Source organism: Notothenia rossii, assembly GCF_949606895.1.
Source record: "Notothenia rossii genome assembly, chromosome: 5".
Taxonomy (NCBI): Eukaryota; Metazoa; Chordata; class Actinopteri; order Perciformes; family Nototheniidae; genus Notothenia; species Notothenia rossii.
Window position 1 is genome coordinate 57,060,946 of NC_136903.1, and position 16,211 is coordinate 57,077,156.

General features: G+C 42.1%; 1 long non-coding RNA gene across 1 annotated transcript in view; it reads left to right on the forward strand.

Annotated features, from left to right (window-relative positions):
• Positions 1-7,967: 7,967 nt before the first annotated feature.
• The window catches only part of LOC307040649, a 67,207-nt gene continuing 58,963 nt past the window's right edge, over positions 7,968-16,211 (forward strand). Inside the window, exon 1 of the long non-coding RNA XR_013808558.1 lies at positions 7,968-8,057. This is a non-coding gene — a long non-coding RNA (uncharacterized lncRNA). The remainder of the gene's footprint in view (positions 8,058-16,211) is intronic.

Consider the following 16,211-nt stretch of genomic DNA (forward strand, 5'->3'; position numbering starts at 1 on the left):
AGGTTGTCACCCTAGAGCGCCACCGTGTTCAGACACTAGAGGGCGCCATAACACAACCAATGCGGTCACAGGGTGCAGACAACAGAGATATGGTGACATCCCCGCTCGCTCTGAGGAGCGAAAGGTGGAAAATGCTCACATGCTCTGCTTGGGTTTTCAAAACGATATCACGGGGCTACAGACTCCAATTCGCTGTCACCCCCCCTCGCTTCTCGGGCATTGTGCAATCACATGCCCGGGGAGCGTCGGCTCACATTCTAGAGCAGGAGATTCTCTCGCTACTAGAAAAGAAAGCCATATCCATCGTACCCTCCAAACGGAGTCAGAGCGGCTTCTATTCCAAATATTTCCTCGTTCCCAAACGGGGAGGGAATGGAATTCGCCCCATCCTAGATTTAAGGGCTCTGAACGGGTATCTCAGAAAATACAAATTCCGGATGCTCACTCACACATCCCTACTGCGTCTCGTGCGTCAGGACGATTGGTTCACATCAATCGACCTGAAAGACGCGTATTTTCACATCCCAGTATATTATCCACACAGGAAATATCTGAGGTTCGCTTTTCAGGGTGTCTGTTACGAGTACAGAGTGCTTCCCTTCGGTCTGTCTCTCAGCCCACGGGTGTTTGTGCGATGTACGGAGGCAGCGATAGCCCCGTTAAGACAACAGGGGATTCGCCTGGCAACCTATTTAGACGACTGGCTCCTTCTGGCACAGTCGGAGCAGGAGGCTATTATGCAGACGAATATCCTCATGAAACACCTGCTCGACCTGGGTTTTGTAATAAACACAGAAAAGAGCATGTTGTCCCCAGCCCAGTCGGTGCTCTTCCTGGGCTTACGCCTGAGCTCGGTGCCCTTCACAGCCCGCCTGTCAGCGGAGAGAGTGAGAGCCTTCAGGGCTTGCCTCGCTCGTTTCCAGCCACGCAAATATGTTCTCTTCAGATCGTGTCTGCGGTTACTGGGGCTCATGGCGTCAGCCATCCTAGTAGTACGTCTGGGCCGCTTACACATGAGGGAATTTCAGCGCTGGGTAGCTGCCCTCAGACTAAACCCCACGCGTCATGGCGCGCGGAGAGTGATGGTCACTGTGCACTGCGTAACGGCGCTACGCCACTGGCTGCACCCGACTTTCCTGGTGCGAGGCGTGCCTATGGGTGCTGTCTTATCGCAGAAGGTGGTCACCACGGACGCATGTCTGACGGGCTGGGGGGGCATATACGAAGGTCGACCTGTGAGGGGTCTCTGGAGCAGAGACCTCCAACGGTCACACATAAATTATCTGGAGCTCTTAGCGGTGTTTCTCACCCTAAGACGCTTTCTGCCTTCTCTCAGGGGACATCATGTCCTCGTGAGGACAGACAACACGACCACGATATCGTATATAAACCGCCAAGGGGGTTTGCGTTCTCTACAGTTACACAGGCTGGCACGCAAACTGATCTTATGGAGCTGCGGACGTCTCCTCTCTCTGAGAGCGACACACGTACCGGGAGTGATGAACCTCGGGGCAGATCTGCTGTCCAGAGGTGCACCACTGTACGCAGACTGGACTCTACATCCAACGATTGTGAGTCAGCTGTGGGTGCGTTACGGCCGGGCCGCGGTAGATCTGTTCGCATCAAAAGAAAATGCTCAATGTCAGCTGTTCTTTTCAATGCGCGATCTAAATGCACCGTTAGGCGTGGACGCGCTCGCGCACGTTTGGCCCCCGGTCCTTCTATACGCGTTCCCACCCCTGGCTCTAATTCCTCCAACTCTGGCCAGAGTGAGAGAACAACGCCACACACTGATCCTGATAGCTCCACACTGGCCTGCAATGTACTGGCTGGCGGAGATATATCAGCTGCTGTGCGGACAGCCATGGCAGCTCCCGCTACACAGGGACATTCTATCTCAGGCGGGGGCAATGATTTTTCACCCTCACCCGGAGCACCTGGCGCTATGGGCCTGGCCCGTGAGTGGTATAACCTGAGTACAGTGGGGCTTCCTCAGAAAGTGATAAACACTATTCAGAGTGCAAGGGCTTCCTCCACCAGGTCTCTCTATGACTGTAAGTGGAGGGTGTTTGAGGAGTGGTGTCTTCAAAAGAAACACATCTCTTTTCAATGCCCTGTCGGTGTGATTCTATCATTTCTACAGGATCTGATTGATAAACACAGAGCTTTCTCCACGATCAAAGTGTACCTGGCTGCTATTGCCGCATGCCATGTGGGCTTTGGGGGAAAGACGGCTAGTCAACATCCCTTGGTCTGCCGTTTTATGAAAGGGGCTCGCCGGCTCCTCCCCGTTTCCAGGTCATTGGTGCCCTTGTGGGACTTGACGGTGGTTTTAGATGGGCTCGCTCGAGCTCCATTTGAACCCCTGGAAGACGCTGACATGAAGCACTTGTCACTGAAGACAGTGTTGTTACTGGCTCTGGCATCTGCCAAACGAGTCAGTGATATTCACGCGCTCTCTGTGCATCCTTCGTGTACTCAGTTTGCCCCGGGGCAAACGAGAGTATTGCTGAAGCCCAACCCGGCCTTTGTGCCTAAGGTGGTTGGCTCATGCACTCCCATTGACCTTGAGGCATTTCCTTCACCGCTAGGTTCCTCTGGGGAACAGCGGCCGAATTTGCTTTGCCCGGTTCGTGCTTTGCGCACTTATATGGACAGGTCGAAAGAGTTTCGGTGCAATGACCAACTCTTTGTATCTTGGGCTAACCCTCATAAGGGCAAGCCCGTTACCAGGCAACGGCTCTCCCACTGGATTGTGGAGACGATTGCTCTGGCTTATACGAGTCAGGGTTTGCAGGCACCAACGGGCCTGCGCGCTCATTCTACTCGTGGATTGGCTACATCCTGGGCTTTGTTCAAGGGTGTTTCCATTCAAGACATTTGTGCAGCAGCGAGCTGGTCCTCGCCGCTCACTTTTGTCCGCTTTTACAGGCTAGATGTTTCTGCTCCAAGTGTGGCCCGCGCAGTGCTGGGCCCCGTATTGGGACAGGGTTCTACCTGTTAAGTTCTGTTTTTGTGTTGGTGATTTTCGAGATAAGCATGTCTGGCAATGCGGGAGTCTCAATATCCCATAGTGAGACATCGAACGGAGTGTTATGAATGAGAACTATAGGTTACTTACGTAACCCCAGTTCTCAGAGTAACATGAAGTGAGATGTCTCACCTGACGGCCCTTCTTGCTGAGGCGAAGCGAGAAGAGGTGCTTATTTTGAATGACGCCTGCGTCGTGGCGCAAGCTACTTATAGGGTTGGTGGATTCCCTGACGTTGGCGTCAAGATCACCAGCCAATCAGGATTGGCGTAATGAGATTGATGCTTCTGGTGCATATGCGTTGAGGCGCATCCCATAGTGAGACATCTCACTTCATGTTACTCTGAGAACTGGGGTTACGTAAGTAACCTATAGTTTTCCTCCCGGGGTCATATTTCTCCCGCATTTCTCCCGATTTCTGACAAAATCAGATTTACACATGACTGTTTCCACTCTGACTTTAATACAGCTACACCATTGTTTGGTTTCCATGGTAACACGTCTCTTTAGCAGCGCGCGCAACTCAAAGTCTGAGAGGGTGAGGCAGATATTCACAGAAAACAGAACAAGAATCGACAACTACTCTACTCTCTGCTCACTCCTTTCCTGTAAAATACAGGTCCAGCCCACACATATGCTCCATCAAGGACGGTGCTACAGGCCGCAAGGCAGTGCACTTACAACTACAATAAGCATGTTAATGTTAATCTAACAGCTCCGGCGATCCACTAGCACCCCCCCCCCCCCCCACCCCCAATTTTGCATTTTGAAATGCTCCCGATTTCTGAAGTCTAAAGGTTGGCACGTATGTTTGGAGCAGGCTGGAGGAGGCGGGAGTTGAACTCTGACGTCACTGTCGAGCCGTTAGTGGCCGACTCCGCCTACTAAGGGCTTCTCGGCAACTCTGGAGAATCCTATGGGTGACGTCACGGACCCTACGTCCATTTATATATACAGTCTATGGTTCCCCCCTTATGTGGCCATCCCCTCATGTGAATCACACCTGGCACTCACAAACAAACACACACACACACACAGAATAATTTGATACATTTCCCGCTCTTATGTGCCCATCCCCCCACATGGATCACACCTGGCACACGCAATACATGTTCAGTGTCTATTCTTTGTATATTTACTGCAGTTTTTCATGTATACCAGTAGTCTGATACAATAAGTACAGTTTGAAAGGGTGTTAAATGAAATGTGGTGATGATTAATGGTTTTTGTGAAAAATTGATTTACTTCTAGAAGAATACAATTGTTCATCATACCCTCCTGTTGTCTTCGGGTCAAATCTGACCGATTTACTACTTTCATCAATCATAACTTTTTTGTTTTACATTCGATTGCATCAAGGCTTTATGATATGTAATAGCAGTTGAAACAGGACCGGTCAAATTTGACTGTGAACACCAAAGTAAGGGGGGGGGGGGAAACGAAGACAATAGGAGGTTTAAGAAATCTTCTGAATAGATTGGAAATGGTGTTCATTAATGTGAGGAACCAAGCGTCACAGTTAACAGAGAGAACCCAAGCATATTGAAGGTAATTGAGTTGATGTCACCTTTTCTGTGCTTTAAAGATGTTGAAACAATTATTGCTGCACTTTTCCCAGTTAGCAATTCATATAAAAATATATAGTAAAGTGGCATGTTACTTATTGAGTGTGTAGCATTACAACACATGCGAGAAATAATAGCACTGACTTTTATAGAGGACAGATTTGTCAGGGTTTGACAGGAAGTTGGACCCAAGTGCAGTAAGAAATGAAATGGCAGTAGATTCAATAAAAAGCAAGCCTATTAATTACAAACAAATGTACACACGTACATGTACTAACGATGAGGGAAAAAATCAGGAACACAAGGTACAGGAGCACAGGGAAAACCAACATGACCATTGAAGGGGCCTGGGACGACAAAACTCTGACGACAACAGAGAACACTTGGAAAACTAAATACACACAAGGCACATGGGAAAATACAGATAGTAAGGCACAAGGAGAAAAATAAATGTCAAAATAAAACAGGAAACGAAACAAACACAAAAATCATGACAATATTCTGCTCATTTTCAGCTTCATATTTGTATCTTGTGCTTCTACTGTGACATGTCTCTTCAAAAAGCTCTTTATTGTTCTAATACTGCCTGTGCTGCAGCACCTCTTTTCACCCTCTGTCTGAAACCAGAGCCCAGTCTGCTCTGATTGGTTAGCTGTCATCGCTTATGATAAGTCAACCATTTAGAGATCTCCAGCCCCCTTACATCACGTACAATGTGTTGAAGCGCTAAACAATAGATGCGTGGGTGTTACATAGTGATGTCACATTGTTCCAGAAGTAAACAAAGGAGTCCAATGGAGGTTTTTAGGCAGGGTGGCAGAGAAACTCCCTCTGGAGGGAATACAGGGATTGTAGCCTTTGCAGACCATTTACATGCACTACAACCTATAACACACTACAGGAAACAGAACAATCATTGGTGTCCAGAAACGATAAGATCAAAACATGTGACACCATGATATGGTCATTGGAATCTTTGCAAATTAGGCTGTTCATGCATGGTGGTAAGATAAAGGTTCTATCATTAAAATATTCAAGATTCAAATATTTATCTTTTTCTAGAGAGGTAGATGAGGAAGGAAAACTAAGTAGATTAGGCAGAATGATGATGAGAATAACTTAATTTAATGTTACTCTATTTGATGTGTATAAAAATCCGCCAGTTCAAACTTCCTCTCTGATGATTTATATGCACTACATGAGGAAGATACCGACTCTTGAGTACCAAACCCGTGTAATTACTTGACCATGCTTCCACCAGTCACAGCAGATCAGCTTTGATTGATTTCAAAGATAATTGTTCCTGCCACGGCTGATAGCTGTACGGAGACTGGTGGTAAGTCGCTGTGGATGAAAAACTGAAGCTACTGTTAATATAATGTAAAGAAGGATCTGAAGGTGGTCGGTTCAGGTAGAGGGGACAGAATCCTTTCAGTGGAAGTCTGAATCCCTGCTGTTCTTGGCCTTTGAAGTCTGGATGAAATGGGATTGGCTGCTGTTTATCCAGCACATTGGGATATTATTCTCTCTCTCCTTCCTCTTGTCTTCTCCACCTTCTTGCTTCTTGTCCTTCATCTAAGTATTCCCTTATTCCGCCTCTAGAGATGTTCTTTATTGGGGTCATGCCAAAATACAATTTTTAATCAACAACCAATCTTGTAATTGTTTTAAAAGAACAATCAGTGCTAGAATGGCACTTGGAGAGTACAGACATCTTTCCAACTTTGTTGTTTTGCGCTTTAAGTTGTAATGTGGAAACAACATGGACACTTAGGTGTGTTGTATTTTATTACAGAGATACAAAAAATGTTGTGTTAAAGTCGGTTTCGTTTTTTCAGTTCTTGTTTCTGACTTGAGGTGGTTTTCAAAAGAAGGTTTCAAGTTGGAAACACGTTTTTCTGAATATTTCAACACCCCATGAAAGGAAAAAATAAATAATGGTAATTTGGTACTGGTACTTGCGTACCATGCTGCGAATGGATCTGGCCCTTCCTACATCCAGGACATGGTTAAACCGTACACCCCAGCACGTGCACTCCGCTCTGCATCAGCCAAACAGCTCGCTGCACCCGCACTGCGAGGGGGACCCAAGTTCCCGTCAGCAAAAACACGTGGGTTTGCTATCCTGGCTCCAAAATGGTGGAATGAGCTCCCCATTGAAATCAGGACAGCAGATAGCTTACACATCTTCCGACGCAAACTGAAAACTCATCTCTTTAGACTCCACTTCGAGCGATAGAATTACTAACAAAGCACTTATATACTAATAAAGGGCTGGCTTTCTAAATGCCAGTTGAGTAGCACTTGAAATGTTTGGCTCTATGAAACCTGATGTACTTATATGATTCTGTTTTCTTAAAGGTTGTATCTTCCTGGTCGAATGCACTTATTGTAAGTCGCTTTGGATAAAAGTGTCAGCTAAATGCAATGTAATGTAATGTAATGTAATGTAATGGTAATTGTCTTTGTGTTCTCTCTGTGTGTCTATGCTTCAGTAGACAGGTAAGCTGCTAGACAGAGAGTTGAACTGGAACACAGACGTGACACACACACACACACACACACACACACACACACACACACACACACACACACACACACACACACACACACACACACACACGCACACACACACACACACACGCATTCACTCACACATGAACAAGCAATACAGGCAGGAACAAACACAGACAGAAACACTCCACTTCACTGTCTGTATCAGCCTTTCTTTCTCAAACACACAAACACACACTCACGCACACCTACTACAAGGGTGGATAGATGTCTGACGTCTCAGTAAAAGATTAGCATTGCAATAGACGAGGAGAAATACCTTTCATTTGGTATTAAATGCCTGGGTATGAGTTCAATTATAAAGCCACAATCAATGACTTTATCCGACAGATTACAGCTCCCAAATGCAAACACCTTGTGTACCAGTATCTAATGTGTAGCTGCTAGTGTGTCCTACCAAAAACAGAAATCACAGTTGTTAGGTCATTATTAGTATTAAAATGCACTGTGACATTTGAAGCAAAACAGTTGAATAACTGCAAGGCTAAATTATTCCAAGAGTGTGATGAGTAAAGAAAGTGCATTAGAAGCCAATTATGTTGGTTTTCAATATGTGCATAAAGTCTATGGGTTAATTATGTTTGTATTCATCTCCTAATACCTTAATTATTAGCATTTGTCAGGGTCACATTTTACATGGATTTTATACAAAGTTGTGCTCAGTCTTTTTCTATTCAATGTGTGCGGCAAAAAAATAATCACCAGTGGGTCAAAGTGCTGGCAACCCTACCAAAACGTCATCTCATAATTCAGAGCTGATTGGCTGTAAGTACGTGTGCCGCGAAAAGTGTAGTTGTGAAGAGGAGACGAGAGAGAGCAGCTTATCGTGATTCAAATCAGTAAAACGGAAAGAAAATGAATGAAGTTTACTATCTACTTCAGCTTTGGTAAGTTCATTTTATGTCATATCTTTTGTTGATCTTCTGTGTTTTGCCTATAGGCTATTGCTCTGCTGGATCGATTGATATAGTGACCCGGTATTGTTAACATGGCCCACCAGTACAGAAATACCCGGATGTTGACAAGCAAGCCTCTATCACGACTTTTGGTTCACTACAACACACATTTTTGTGGAGAATACGAAGATTTTTTCAGTTCTTGTCAAGCAAATGTATTATGTACTACGTATGTTACTAGAGAGGTTTTCGATTGGCCAGTGTCCATGTGAAGTTATCGTCATCTCTCGGCGTGAAAACAGTATTTCCCGTGTCTGCGTTTTCATAGTAACGTGGTTGCTAGCTCTCGCTGCCGGAAATGAGTATTCTCGTCACTGTCCAACACATTCTCACTCCCAACTCGTCCTGTATGTCAGGATTCCTTGGAGTCACTATCAACGCAGTGGGGGGCCCTTTAGCGTAGATTTTCAACTATCAGGGAGTCCCATTTACTTTCATAGAGCGACACCACCTCCCTCTCTCTATCCTATCGGAACCATGCTATTTGTTTACGTGTTTAAAAAAGCACCAGAAGCTTATATATAAACATCTAAGTTGTTCGTGCCCCACCAATTTTGTACATATAAAAACGCCACTCTCTGTTTCCCCCCATAATATGTGTTTGCCAAAATCCAACATATTTGGATTGCAGTGATGTTTCTCTTGAATGTGTTCCAATGTTGAGGAGGGATCAGACATCTTAAAATATCAGATTGTGTCCAAATTTGAGGTAAGATGTTAGGAATGAAAAGGAATAACCAGTTGTGTGTAACAGCAGAAACATACCAATTTAGCATCTTTAAAGCTTCTCAAACTAAATGTTAGGTTGCTTAATGTAAAGAGTCAGAGAAGCATTCCTTCCATCTCACAACTGAGAGGCTGTGAAGCATTGAGGAGTACAGCAAATTCAAAATCAATTGATGGAGCTTAATTCTAAGCTTCATGCAACGGCATAAACCCTCAACATATGTGGTCATAATAAAGGCTGGTGTAATATGTCTCAGGAAGATGACTCATGAGTTGAAACATAAATATGAGATAAAACAAGACCTACAGATGTAGCGATTCATTTCAGACAGTTTGAAACGCGAGGGCCGTGATTGGTATTTGATCTGCCCTCGCTCAAGGGAAAACCTCCAGCTTGACTTGAGAGCGATAGATAAATGTAATTATAATGAAGCCAGCTGCAATGGATCATTGATCCACCAGGGGGTGCAGTGGGGTTCCACACTGGAGCTCATGTGAAATAAAGACAGATACAGTACACTGGATGTACAGCGGAACTTTGTTAAGATCCATATGTCACGGATATCATACTCTGTGCTAAATAAGAGACATGTAATCATTTACAAAACATCACCATGTTGTTATTTAACAAAATAATGTTGTTTAGTCAAAAAAAACGAACGGGAGGAAATGCAGCCCGGCTCTCGATTTTTATCAATTTAATCATCATCTTCACCACGATCATTTATGTTTATGTTCGCCGAATTGACATGAGATCACTGACACATATGAATATACTGTATTCAACTTCATTAAAACGTTATTAACGTGCCTAAACTCAGTAATTCACCAAAAATATTTATATTTTAATGGAGCCTCGTCGGCAGATCAGGATCCCAACGCGCAGCGGAGGGATCTTGGTCTGCATGACGGGTGTTATTTTCTCCATAAGGAACAAGTCGCTGCAAATTATCCCGCTTCCACATTCTCAACAAAGTAACGACATGACCCCCAATATTAATTTAAATGCTTTTATGGATTTAGAAAATGTTTTTATTGATTTAAAAAATAGTTGTATGTATTGATTTAAATTGACATGCATCCGCTAAGAAAAATAGTCCGTTGTTACCGTTTTTTAAACAGTCTGAATGAAACGGCAGCTCTCTCCCCCCTCCCCCCCTGATCTTTCTTCTCCAGTAGCTAAATTAACTGTAGGTTACTCTGAGTGACCATAGACTGACAAGCTTACAGTTAGTGACGTAACAACACCATAAAAGCTGGTGGGTTGAAAGCAATATGGGATGTAAAATTAACTAGAATAATTGTGATTTATTTATTGTGGCTTTTATGTCTTTAGGTATAACATTTTATGTAATTCAGGCTTATAGTTCATCCTTCTCTAAAAGCCTTCAACAATGACAATATTCAAAGTAATTTAATAAATCCATTGTAAAAAATAGCCTACTGTAAGTTAAGAAATCATTCCATTATGTACATCTTCGGATGTAACAACAATAACATTATAAATAGTAACATAGCTGAACATGGTATTGCACATTTAGCTTTGAGTGTTACTGACCTGAGATGTTTTTATTACATGAATTAAGGTGACTGAGGCTTTGGGATGCAAACTCATCTGTATGAGAAAGGTGACAAGGATCCGAGACCCCGGCTCCCCCACCCCACGGAATATCGGCTTTAAAATGAGGAATAACAGAGGATTTCAGCAGTCAGAACAACTAAAGCGTCAGTGTTAATAATAACAGAAACGCCAAAGAGTCACATCTAATAGAAATATATAAAAGCATTTATTTTAATTGTGTAGCAGTCAGTTTATAATTTTGGCAGCACTGTTGAGCATTTTGAAAATGTATTTTCATGCCTCTGTGCAAGGCTTAGTCTTTCTATCTTTATAGCCACATGGTGTAAAGTAACTAAGTTCATAAACTCAACAAGTACTATACTTGGGCACAATTTTGAGATACTTGTACTTTATTTAAGTATTTCAATGTTTTGCTACTTTGTTGTTCTACTCCACTACAGTTCAGAGGTACATGGTGTACTTATACTCCCCTACATGTATTTAATACCTTTAGTTACTTTACAGATGTGGATGAATGATGTGAAATATAATCAAGTGTTAAATCAGACTTTAGTTCCACCTGGTGTAAATCCACAAGCAGTATACAAAGTACAGTACAGTATACAAAGTCATTCAAACTAGCTGCACCTTTACCAGCTTTGAGAACACTTTCATGATCAATCATTATAAAACATATCATATATATTTTTCTGAAATGGACCAATCTGCACAATGGCTACTTTTACTGTCGCTACTTTCACTATATTTTGATGAGAATACTTTTCTACTTTTACTTGAGGAACATTTTGAATGCAGGACTTTTACTGTAACAGAGTATTCCTACACTCTGGTACTTCTACTTTTACTCAAGTACAAGATCTGAGTACTTTTACTTTTACTCTAGTACAAGATCTGAGTACTTCTACTTTTACTCAAGTACAAGACCTGAGTACTTCTACTTTTACTCAAGTACAAGACCTGAGTACTTCTACTTTTACTCTACAAGATCTGTGTGCTTCTACTTTTACTCAAGTACAAGACCTGAGTGCTTCTACTTTTACTCAAGAACAAGATCTGAGTACTACTACTTTTATTCTAGTACAAGATCTGAGTGCTTCTACTTTTACTCAAGTACAATATATATATATATATATATATATATATATATATATATACTTATACCACCTCTGTTTATAGCCTATGAACAAAACTATTAGAAATAGAAGGCTAAAGATAACGTTAGCAGATAGTGACAATATATGCTAGCTAGCTAGCTCAACTATTCCTTAAATAATATTGCCACAGAAAAACTTTTCAGTTCACATCACGCTCTGCTGCTCCGACAGGGAGCTCTGCTCTGAACACCTGAATGGCCCGTTCTAACAGCTGTTCACCAGAGGTCCAGTCTGTGCCACAGTGACTCCGGACGCACAGTTAATATTAACTAACGCACCCGTAGGTAATGTAGCTGCTGAAGCTAGACCATCATCTCGGAGCAGCAGAGCCTTATTATACATCCACCATGAGCAGAGCCGACAGGCAGGAAGACTCGAGCACACAGCTCGCACTTCAGTATAATATATAAAAAAAGAACACCATGCGTGTCATGAGGGCACATAACAGCTCACGGCCGCAGATTACTCCGGGTCCCAGATCCCCCCATACCCCTAAAATATTTGTATTGCAGATCTACATGAAATGACATGAAATCACTGACAAATATGAATATACTGTATTCAACTTCATTAAAACGTTATTAACGTGCCTAAACTCAGTAATTCACTAAAAATATTTATATTTTAATGGAGCCTCGTCGGCAGATCAGGATCCCAAAGCGTAGCGGAAAATAGTCCGTTGTTACCGTTTTTTAAACAGTCTGAATGAAACGGCAGCTCTCAGCTGTGTATTTACACAACTAATGGCCCATCAACCACAGCTCTCTCCCCCTCCCCCCTGATCTTTCTTCTCCAGCAGCTAAATTAACTGTAGGTTACTCTGAGTGACAAGCTTACAGTAGACACAACACTGTCATTGCAAGTGACCCTCAGTTCGTTGACTTTTATGTTCAACTGCTAAATTCGTTACTGATAAAAAAAAGGGCTTCTACTGTACCTAATTACCTTAACACTAACCGCCAGAGGTTTTTGTATATGCCTACCTAAAACCGTCAAATCCTGCTATTAGAATGCAATTTTTAACAAAATAGGGTGCTACATAACACACTTTCAGGAAAAGTCACGGACTGGGAGACTTTAATATTTTATTGAAAATAAGTTACATTGCACACACACAACATCACATAAATTGAACCGATTGGTGGTTCTAGTGTTAAATAAACTCACTAATTAATGAAACCAGTTCAATACGCATTATTCTTATTCTTATCATTCTTTATGAGCGTAGAAATAGTCTTAAAATCAGATCTGTTTTTTAAATGAAATCTGACGGCAGGCAGTTAGCTCTGATCACCTATGATAAATGCGCCAAACCTAATCGCTGGCCATTCAGCCACAGAGCTCCCTCTATATAAATCAAACTGTAGACGGTGTGAAAGCACCTATTGTTTTAAATAATGGTCGGAATGTGACCTGTGAGCCTTCTGAATTACCGTGGGACAGCACATTCTAAACTAAAATGTTCAATCAATAGAGTAACATCTTATCTTATCTTAATAATATCTTCATATTAATAATAATAATAAATCATACAGTATGTGTCCGAAAGGGAGCAGGAGGAAGCAAACACAAAAATATACAAAAAATATACTGCATATTAAAACAAACGATTGTAAAGGTAAAAGTATGAGCATAACAAATAAAGAAGTGTAATGTAAACATTTACATTATTATTATGATTATGTAATATATAAAGACTATATATTATTGAATTACAAGATTAGATATACTTTAGTATAGTATCTAAAATATTGATGTGTTCAAATGCTCTTCAAAACACAACTGAAAGTCCATGAAACTTGTCTTTCTGTATTTGTGAATGAAGCGCCATCTCCTGGTTAAAACCTGAAATGGAAAATCTGGCAACGCCCTCTTGGAAAATAGTGGGAGGGCTTAACATTCCTCTATACTGGTCTTAGGCAGGTCGTAGGCAGGAAGCTGTAAGCTGGAGTCTGAAATGAAGTGCTACATCTGTAGATACTTCATTTGCTGCTCGATGTTAGGAAACCACCAGCAGAATGGCTTGCATGCTCAACAATGCTGCAGGAACGATGATGGTCCGTCCCTTACCTTTGCATGTTAGGCAGCCCATGAAAGATTGAAATCTATGCATGTTGTATTTCACAGAACAACCAATCAGCCAGGTGACGGCAGGAATTGAAGGTACCATAATCCTCTGATATTATATCAAATGCCTTAAAATACAAGAGCAATCTGATGTGGCATTAGGCTTAGTAGTAGTTTTCCTGAAATGGAGTGTATCTATACACTTCTCTTTGCTCCATTTCATTATCTTTTTTTTCTTCCATTTAATGTATAAATGAAGTGGGAAGTTCACTGAGAGCAGTCCTTTATCTTTGAGGGTCACATTTACACCAGGGAGCAGCCCAGTACCACCAGTCTGATCTAAGGGCCACTTTCACCCCCTGACTTGATACCTGCCAGTCCAGAGGTTGAACCAAACTGATCAGAAGATCCTCTGTTCACAAGCTAACTAGCTAACTTTAACCTTTATGACATAGGAAGTTATATAACATTTCAAGGCCAAGCTTTTAGTAGGACTGTCAATTATTACGCATTCTATTATTTAAAACGAAAAAACACTTTCCATTGTTTCTACACCCATATTTAAAGAAAAGTGTCAATCTAAGTAATTCCAGAAATATCCCGAGGTTTTCCTGTTTGGAAAGCAGACAATTACGGAGCCCCCTAGGGGACACGGAGAAGAAAAAAAAATGTATTTGAAAAAAATAATAATAATAATGTTTTGCGAGATCTCGCAATACTTTTGGTTAGGGTTAGGTTTAGGGTTAGGGTAATGTTGTGAATCGAGTGGCCCATGGTGGTGGTGGGGTTATGGTATGGGCAGGCGTATGGTATGGACGATGAACACAGGCCAGTCGACTCACAACATTACCCGAACCCTAACCCTAACCCTAACCCTCACTGACTGGTTTTCGGACCCCCCCAGACCCCCTCAATAAAGCAAAAATGCATGTTTCAGAGTGGCCTTTTATGGTGGCCAGCCTAAGGCACACCTGTGCAATAATCATGCTGTCTAATCAGCATCTTGATATGCCACACCTGTGAGGTGGGATGGATTATCTCGGCAAAGGAGAAGTGCTCACTATCACAGATTTTTTCAGATTTGTGAACAATATTTGAGAGAAATGGTTATTTTGTGTATATAGAAAAATGTTTAGATCTTTGAGTTCATCTCATGAAAAATGGGAGCAAAAACAAAAGTGTTGTGTTTAATTTTTGTTCAGTGTAGATATTTTTTATTTGAAAGAAAATTCAGAATGAACATGGTAAAAAACTGTAAATTATAATGTCCGTCCCAAAAATATTTTGTACTTATCCGGGCCAACTTGGGGCCCCAAGCGACATTGTGAGATGAGCCCCCCCCCCCCCCCCCCCCCCCCCCCAACCGACAGGTGTGAACAAAAAAGTTTGGGAAACAAAGTAGGCTACTTTGCAAATATAATTCCTGTTTATTATTATAATCAACACAGTTTCTTTTTTATGCAGTGAGGTAAATGTGCATGTATGTCGTTCAGTATGCGTTTACAGGTGAATACGTCTGCATTTCCTGCCAAATACTAGCCTCAAGAAGATTAAAATATAATTAATGCAAATAAACTACTTCTACTAATAAAAATAATCATAATCAATTCAATAATATAAATACTATATTATTTTATTATAATATAGTTGTAATATAGTCAAGACAAAACATGCTTATGACATGCTCAAAAACTGATATTTCTTAAATCTGTATTCAAATGTAGTTCCTTCTGTCAGCAATGTATCAACAACTACACACACATTTCTATCAGTATTTCTCTGTGTTGTGGTTGACATGATGATGACTGTTAGGTGTTAAGGGGAGAGGCTGAGCATCACCATGAAATGTGCAAATTGACATAAAAATGAATAAAAGGGGAAAAAATGCTCCATGTTGTTTTGGCTGTAAACTTTAACTGTTATGTAAGCCAACTAGACAGAGTTTGTCACTCTTCCTTTTGTACATTAGCAGATAAAATGCATCACATACTTGAATGAATGGTAAATAAAGAATGCTGGAAATAACTGCATCTCCATTAGCCTATATGCTATGCAGAGACTGCCTTCTTCATGTCGTGAATTGCAGCTGGTGTTTTAATATGGCAATTGGCAATTTGACTTATACAACATTCGCAAGTTGTACATTTTACTCATACAATAACCCACCTTCGAGTGATGCTCTAGTTTCTTCATGTTTTGTTTTTTTCCCTCTCGGACTGAAACTGTCTTTTCACCGACATCTCTTCACCTGCACTAGTGGCCGTATCAAAGCCGTGATTGGTCAGATGTCGATTCATTGCAGCGGTGTCGGGTTAGAGACGTGCTCCCCTTGTCACCTCTCACTCTTGCGGGGGGTGCGCGGAGAACTGAGCGGAGAACTGCGCACAGCAGTTGAGGCCCTCTGGGCGGGGCCTCCTGCGCAAGGCGGGGCCCCATGCAGCCTGCGTGATTGGCCTGTAGGGAGGGGCGGCCCTGGTGAAAACTAACCTTGGATGATGGGTTAGTAGACTAAAAGCTTTAGGAATCCAAAGTACAACATATAATAAGTACCCTGTA